Source organism: Hypanus sabinus, chromosome 5, assembly GCF_030144855.1.
Source record: "Hypanus sabinus isolate sHypSab1 chromosome 5, sHypSab1.hap1, whole genome shotgun sequence".
Classification (NCBI taxonomy): Eukaryota; Metazoa; Chordata; class Chondrichthyes; order Myliobatiformes; family Dasyatidae; genus Hypanus; species Hypanus sabinus.
In genome coordinates, this window is record NC_082710.1 from 146481648 (window position 1) to 146490800 (window position 9153).

Here is a 9153-nt window from a genome sequence, read left to right on the forward strand (position 1 = left end):
AGTTAGAATGTTCTACAGTACATCTATAGAAATTTGCTAAAGTCATTGGTGACGTTCCAAGACTCCTCAAACTCCTAGTGAAGTACAGCCACTGTCATGCCTTCTTTGTAGTTGCATTAATATATTGGGCCCATGATAGATCTTCGGAGATTTTTGAGACTAATTTCTAAATGGAGAGAAGTTTCAAACATCAGAGGTGCAGAAGGACTTAGGAGTCCTCGTGCAAGACTCCCAGACGGTTAATTCACAGGTTGAGTCTGTAGTAGAGAAGGCAAAGGCAATGTTGGCATTTATTTCGAGGAGAGCAGAATATAAAAACAAAGAGATCATGCTGAGTCTTTATAAGACCCTAGTCAGGCTGCACTTCGAGGATTGTAAACAGCTTTGGGCCCCTTACTTCAGAAGGATGTATTGTCATTGGAGAGAGTCCAGAGGAGATTCATAGGAATGATTCTGGTAGTGAAAGGGTTAACATATGAGGAGTGTTTGGCAGCTTTGGACCACTGGAATTGAGAAGAATATGTGGGTGTCTCATTTAAACGTACTGTATGTTGAAAGGATTAGACAGAGTGGATGTGGAGAGGATGTTTCTTCTAGTTCTGGATTCCCCCCACCAGAGGACACAGCCTCAAAATTGAAGGGCGAAGGGCATCAGACGCTTTAAAGATCTCTTCCGAGACAACTGTTTTGCATCATTTGAACATCTGTCTGCAAAGTTTAATCTACCTAACATTTATTTCTTTAGATATTTGTAAATTAGACATTTTATCCACCCTCTGATACCAAATTTCCCTGAGACACCTGACACAAATGTCATTAATATGTTTCTCTGTTTGAATCCATTGCGCAAAGGTCTAATATCTTTTACCTGCGACAAGCTGGCGGCTCTGAGGCGAGCCTCTCTTGAGAAAATTAAAACTGCCTGGGAGCAAGATTTAAATTTTTCAATGGGATGAAGTCCTCAAGTTAGTTAACTGAACCTCTCTATGTGCCCGCCACTGCCTGTTACAGTTCAAGGTCGTACATGGGGCCCATATGTCTAAAACTAAATTATCTCGCATTTATCCAGATGTTAATCCCTGTTGTGACAAATGCAAAAGGGGCAAGGCTTCCCTTATCCATATGCACTGGATATGCCCTAGTTCAGAAAGATATCTTCCAAACTCTATCCCAAATACCTAATTACAATCTGGAACCCAACCCTTTGATTGCTCTTTTCAGCACCTCTGGAGAGGGGGGACATGCACCTAAGTCCGACTAAACGTCGCACACTGTCTTTTGCCTCTCTGTTGGCCAGGCGTGCTGTTTTGCTGAGGAGGAGGGATGCTGCCCCGCCCACCCACGCTCAGAGGCTCAGGGTCATCATGTCCAGTCTACACCCTGAGAATATCCACTACTCAATCCTCAATTCGGATATGAAGTTCCAAAAGGTGTGGGGACCCTTTCTTGAATATTTTCAAAATTCCCAGCCAGTCTAAAGGTCCATTTTCTCTCCCTTTCCTCAGTACATACATCCCTGACCTCCAGCATTTTCCGGTAAAACTCTTCAGACTCAGATTTGTTATCATACAACAGCCTATGTATTAGAAGAATACACCACCTCTATACCAGTGCAGCTCTGTGGGGACACAGGTTCTGTTTAATCCTTTTTGCCAATGCATTGATGGCTTGGAGTTGGGGACTGGGGAGGGGTGGGGTGATAATGTTTGTACTATGAGTGCATCTCCTTCGTAAATGTGGATTGTACATTTGATATATTTGTTATGCACTGCACAATTCTCCTTTACACTATGTTCTCTTTACAGTATTTTTTTTAAAAAAATAAAAAATATTGTTGGAAAAAAAATGAAGGGCAGCCCTTTAGAACGGAAGTACGGAAGAATTTTTTTAGCCAGAGTGGTGAATCTGTGGAGACAAGTCTGTGGGTATATTTAAAGTGGAAGTTGATAGATTCCTGATTGGTCGGGGCATCAAGGGATAGGGCTATTGGGCAGATATCTGTATGGGGTTGAATGGGATCCGGGATCGGCCATGATAAAATGGTAGAGCGGATTCGATGGGCTGAATGGTCTAACTCTTCTCCTATGTCTTATGGGCTTATGGACACCCAGGAACGTGAAGCTTTCCCTTTCCACTGCTGAGCCATCAGTGAGAGCTGGCGTGTTTTCCCTCACTTCCCCTTCCTGAAGTCCACAATCAATTCCTTAGTCTTACAGGCATTGAGTACAAGGTTGCTGTTGCGACACCACTCAGCCAGCTGATCTATCTCACTCCTGTATGCCTCCTCACCACCATTTGAAATTCTGCCAACAATAATTGTGACATTGGCAAATTTATTGAAGGCATTTGAGCTGTAACTAGTCATAGAGTCATGGGTTTAGTGAGCACAGAGCAGTGGGCTAAGCACACATCTTTGAAATGCACCAGTGTTGATTGTCAGTGAGGAGGAGATGTTATTTCTAAGCTGTGCTGACTGAGACACTGACTCTTGAAGATGCACTAGATAGTGGGGAGGATTGTACCTCTGATTTCTCAAGCTTCTGATAATTGCCCCCCCTTCACCATTCCCTATCTGTTTTCCTTTCTCACCTTGTCTCCTTACCTGTCCATCATCTTCTTCTGCTGCTCATCTCCCTTCCCTTTCTTCCTTGATCTTCTACCCTCTCCTATCAGATTTCCCCCCATCACCAGCCCTTTATCTCTTTCATCTTTCAGCTCCCAGCTCTTTACTTCACTCCTCCCTCTCTCCTGGTTTCACCTATCACCTTTGTACTTCCTCCTCCCCTCCCCCAACATTCTTGCTCTAACATCTCATCTTTTTTCTAGTCCTGATGAAACGTCAGGATCTTATTGAAATTACCTGCCATTGTGGGACAATTCCCAGAATTATTATTCAATTCACAACCATGAGAAAATCTTCAGAAACACACCACATGCTGGAGGAACTCAACAGGCTAGGCAGCAACTATGGAAAAGAGTAAACGATTACATTTCAGGCTAAACCCCTTCCTGCGGGACTTGCCCTGAAACATCGATTGTCTACTCTTTTGTGTGTGCTGCTTGGATTTCCAGCATCTGCAAATTTTCACATCTCTGGGTTGTATCTTCTGTTTCCTCTACCTGTTGGGAGAGGGGAGCAGGAAGAATGGGCAGGGTGAGAGGGGCCCATGATTTTGCAGTCTGCCTTACTGAAGCGGCAGTGTGTGGACAGAGTCCATGGAGGGAAGGGTGGTTTTCGTGATGTGCTGAGCTGTGTCCACGTCTCTCTGCAGGTCCTTGTGATCACGTACAGAGCAGTTGCCATCCCAAGCTGTTATGCATCCAGATAGAAAGCTTTCTGTGGTAAATCAGTAAAAGTCGGTGAGGGTGTCACGTGCCAAAAGCATCCTAAATTGCTTCAGTGTCCTGAGGGAGTAGAGACATCGCTGAGCTTTCCTGGCCATGGTGTGTATATGGTTGGACCAAGACAAACTTAAAGTTGGAGACTAAGTCTGGAAGGGGCAAAATGTCCAGACAGAAGATGGCATGTTGTCCTTCAAGCTTGCTTTGAGCCATGTTGTAACAATGCTGGAGAACAGATATGAAGATCAGAGTGGGAGTGGGACCAGGAAGCTGAAGGGTTATTCTGTTTGTGTTTGGTTTCGCCAATATGGAAAAGGCAGCATTGTGACTACCGAATACAGTACACTGATCTGAAAGAAGTGTTGGTGAATCGCTGCTTCAATTCGGAAGACTCTTTGGATCTTTGGATGTTGGGAAGAAAAGAGATGAAAGTGTGGCACTTCCTGTGATTTACGAGGAAGTACCATAAGATGGGAAGTAGTTGGTGAGGGCAGAAGAGCAGACAACACGTTCATCTCTTTCAAGTCAAGTCAACTTTTATTGTCATTTCGACCATAACTGCTGGTAAAAATGAGACAACGTTTTTCTGGACCATGGTTTACATGACACAGTACAAAAAACTGGACTGAACTACGTATTAAAAAAAAACAGAGAAAGCTATACTAGACTACAGACCTACACTGGACTGCATAAAGTGCACAAAAACAGTGCAGGCATTACAATAAATAATAAACTTCCCAACATCCAAAGATCCAAAGAATCTTCCTAACTGAAGCAGCGATTCATCAGCGCTTCTTTCAGATCAGTGTGTCTGGTGGTTGAATCTCATTGGAGCTGGCCGAAATTGCGAAAGATGTTAGATTTAATAGTGCCAGGGAAATAGGATGAAAATATATGCTGCATTACCAAGCTCTGCCTATGGATGGCGGTATTGCCCACATTTACTGAGCAAACATGACTGAGAGCACAGACCAAACTCACTCCTCCCTGGGTTAACAAATTTTCCCAATGAGCCTGTCCATCTTCCAATAAACTTTCCCACACGGTGCTGAGCCTTCATCATTGATGCTGGGAGGATATTCCTTTAGAAAACAGCATCTGATTGGATCAAGAGAGATGATTTGTATGTCAAAGTAAATTTTATAATCAAAGTCCATATACTACCCTGAGATTCATTTTCTTGCAGGCATTCATAGTAAATACAAGGAAATACAATAGAATCAATGGTAAACTGCACATAAAAGATGGACAAGTAATGGCAAAGGACAACAAGTTGTGCAAATATAAAAAGAAAAAATATAATAAATAAATAAGCAATAAATATTGAGAACATGAATTGTAGAGTCCTTGGAAATGAACCCATAGGTTATGGCAACACACACAAAATGCTGGTGGAACGCAGCAGGCCAGGCAGCATCTATAGGGAGAAGCGCTGTCGACGTTTTGGTCTGAGACCCTTTGTCAGAACTAACTTATCTTTCCTTTCGGTTAGTCCTGACGAAGGGTCTCGGCCCGAAATGTCGACAGCGCTTCTCCCTATAGATGCTGCCTGGCCTGCTGCGTTCCACCAGCATTCTGTGTGTTGCTTGAATTTCCAGCATCTGCAGATTTCCTGGTGTCTGCCATAGGTTGTGGAATCAGTTCAGTGTGGGGTGAGTGAAGTCATTCCGTTGGGTTCAGGAGTCTGGCGGTTGAGGGGACAGGGAGGTCCACTCAGCGGAGAACATCTTTGGCTGTTGGCCACTGACGTTAAAATAGATGTTCATTGCCAGAGCAAAGAAAAGAGCTGGAAAAATTACTGCGCTCCACCCACAGTAACAGTCACCTATTCAAATGCCATCAAATACAAAATATTTTCATCGACCTTATCGGACCAGTTGAGTTCAGTCAAGGACACAACACCACCACTTTCTATTGCTAATTGACCAATTACAACCCCTCTCCCCACAGACACACTACATGTAGCATCATAGAATCTTCAGGCAGCTCTGACTCTGCTTCCTTCCCCAGGCCAGCAAACGATTGCTTTGGAAGTGTGTGTCTGTTTGTCCATTGGAATTTGCTGATGAATCCGCTCCTTTCTCCATCATACTTTTTGACCGCCCATGCTTGTTTTCTCGGGGACCTCTGCAGACAGCTACCATCTAGCTCACACCCTGCCTTCTTTTGAAGGGGTAGGAACACCCACACCTCCACTCTGCCCCACAGTCTCCTCGCATCCATTCTCTTGACCACCATGACTATGCCAAAACCACAGTGAAAGCTCTGTAATAACACACACAAAGTGCTGGAGGGACTCAGCAAGTCAGGCAGCATCTATGGAGAGGAATAAAGAACCAATGTTTCCGGCCATGACCCTTCATCGGGGAACTTCATAAAAGCCTATCAGTAATGGTAAATGGAATTTAATCCTAATAATAGAACAAAAGATGCATTTGGGGGGGGGGGAATGAAAATCAAAAAAAAAGAAATTTACAATAAAAGTTTATTATGCCAGAAATGCAGGTCACATCAGCGGCAAGAGAAACGCAGCTAATGTTTCTGGTTGTTGCCCCTTTGTGAGAGCACATGAATTAACAATAAGGCCATGGGGAACAGGGGGATATCAATGTACGAGTGAAGGAAGCTTGCCTTCATTGAGACCCTCCAATGGTCAAGGTCGATCATGTGTGTCGCACCCTACCTGACTGCACGATAGGCAAGCCAGGGCAAACTAGGGCCCCCACAGCAGGCTCCCCATTATGCAGCTGATGAATCCAAAGGAATCGCAGGGCCCGAGACAGTTCGGCATCATATTCGTCGCAGGAATTGCCAGTCAGCACTGAACTCTACATAGGACTGCCTTGGGGTCTCCAGCTCCAGATTTTTCCTTGGGGTTTACTCCCAAAGCCTGCTTCATGACTAGGTATGACTGCAAGGCAGTGGAGGTTTAAGATAGATGAGTTGCCACCCATGGCTGACAAGCCCCATCTGCCCAAAGCAACTGGTCTTAAGGCACCAATAAACTGCCTTTGTCCCTTCTGTCAATAGATGCTGTTCTGCTGGGCTTAGTAGGACATGAAGGCCAGGAGCTGGACTTGGTTGTCAGAGGCTGTTTAATAAGTAGAGGTAGCTTATCCCCACTAACCCCCCCTCCCCCAAGAGTAGAGAGGTTATGGCACATTATAAAATAGTGCACAGTTCTGGTCACCAAAGCAGATGAAGATGTGTTTGTATTGAAAAGGACGCAGGGGAGGTCCACCAGATGTCACTGAGGATGGAGCATTTCAGACCTAAAGAACACTGCATAGATTGGACTAGTTTTCCCTAGAGCAGAGGAAGCAGTGGGAGAACCTGCCAAGGGGCACAGAATTCCGAGGGATATAGACAGGGCCAATAGTTGGAAACGTTTCCTCATAATGAAATGGATTTCTAGGCAAGGGGGTGACGTTTAGCGGGAGTTGGAGTTGTTTTATTATTGTTGCATATACCGAGGCACGATGAAAAGTTTGTCTTGCATAGTGTTCGTACAGATCATTTCATCGCACAGCACATTGACAAGGTGAAATAATAACAATGTAGAATAAACAGATCTGAGGAGATACTGCTTTCCCCAGATGGTGATCGGAATCGAGAACACTGCCTGAGGGGTTGGTGGAGCCAGAGACACTCACAGTCGTTTTGAGCTACCTAGACGGCAGATGAATAAGCAAGGAATGAAAGCTATGGATCAAGTGTTGGTAAGTGGGTTCAGTATGGATGAGTAGGTAATTGTTCACATGATTGGCTGAAGAGCATATAGGTATTTCAGTGCTGTGTGACTTGATGGCTTTATTACAGAAAACTCTGGGCCGCCGCAGCAGGAGTAAATCACAGATATCTCTTGAGTGGCGTGAACAGCCATTCACAGTGCACTGTAACCGTGCCTGAAACTTCGGGACTTCCCAACTCTTTAGAAGACTTAAGGCTACCGGAAATAGGGTCAGGAGGCAGGCCGCGATCTCCGTGAGGCTACTGCGCCACTGAATAAGATCATACCTTGGTCTAGTTCCAGTTTCCTGCCTGTTCCCCATAACCTTGACTCCCCGTTAACCAAGACTCTGTCTACCTTAGCCTTGAATATATTGAATGACTGCACCTCTAGAGTTGCCTTGGGGTAAAGAGTTCCATAGATGGCCCTCTGAGAGAAGATGTTTTTCTTATCTCCATCTGAAATGTGTGACTTCTAACTCTTGTGCCATCTTCTTCCAGACGTCCACATTAAGCAGTTCTCAGTCACCTTTAGAATCGTGGATGTTTCAATAAGATCACCTCTCATTCTTGTAAACTCCAGTATTGCAGCCTTCAAGGTTTATTTTTTAAGTATTACTACTCTTGTTACGTCGGAAATTTAACAGGCAAATTGCCAGCAAAGACACCGTGTAAAAAAGCTAGCTAACTGCGGTGCAGGAGGGGTGGAGTTGTTTTTCAGTGCGGAGATATAACTGTGCCTGAGGTGTGTCCTTGCTGTAGGTTACTTTCTGTAAAAATAAAAAGTCACAAGCTGTTATTTGGTCTTTGATTAGTTTCAGTGCATGTGGTGAAGAGGGTGGAGCAGGTGGTTGGAGTAACCCAAAATAGTGCTGGTGTTAAGCTGTTAGAGGTGCACGGTGTCTGTGGATCAGGTCACTGATGAGATAACTGCAAACAGACAATTTACCAAATGAGTGACCTTACCGAAGCTCACCCAACCCTCTTATGTTAGAAATAACAACGAACACACAACAGGGCGTCTAGTCCCAAAGCATTTCACACTTAAACTGGCAGTGTAGAAAATGTATTTGAATAGTCTATGCCCTCAGCAAAAGTGTAAATTGTGGACAGCTTCTTCTCACTGAAGAGATGGCTGATAGCTGGGGCATCCAGGATAACTCATGTTCTCGTCTTCACGAAAGTGCTATTGAATCATTTATATCCATCTGAAACTAGACCACTCCCCACTGCGCATAACAGATAATCTCACCTGCTCCCTCAACACCAACTCTTTAGCCAAGAAAGCACAGCGGCACCTCAATTTCCTGAGGAGACTGAGGCGATCAAGGCTCCCTCCACCTTACCCAGCATTCTAACTGATTTTTACAGGAGTACCGTTGAGCGTGTCCTGACAAACTGCCTCACCATCTGTTACGGAAATTGCAGGGCACCTGTCTGCAGCTCTGCAAAGGATTGCTGAAAGGAACATCAGGGTCTCCCATTCACACACCTGAGATATTGACTAGTTGTTAGCGTTGCCAGTGATTCCCTCCAATCTCTTTTACCCCCTCACCATCAGGCAGGAGGTACCACAGCAATTGGACAAGGACTGTGAGGGTGGCAAACAGCTGCTTACCCCAGGCTGGTGAAAGTACTGAACTCCCAGCCACACCTAGGATTCACCATGTATGAAGCACCAGTAGCATTATACTGTTTACTTTTTAACTTGTGTCATTAATGCAGCTTGTTATTTGTTAATTTATTTGTGGTAATATTACTTTGTTATATGTACTGTGTTATGCACCTTGGTCTGGAGGGCAGTTGTTTCATTTAATGGTATACATGTATAAGGTTGAAATGACAATACATTTGAACATGTGAAATTTCCATAAGACCATGTGGAAGCAGAAGTAGGCCATTTGGCCCATCAAGTCAGCTCTGCCACTCATCATGGCTGATTTATTATCCCTCTCAACCCCATTCTCCTGCCTTCTCCCCATAATTTTTGATGCCCTTACTAATCAAGAACCTTTCAACCTCCACTTTAAATAAACCCAATGACTTGACGAACACAGCCATCTGTGGTAATGAATTCCACAG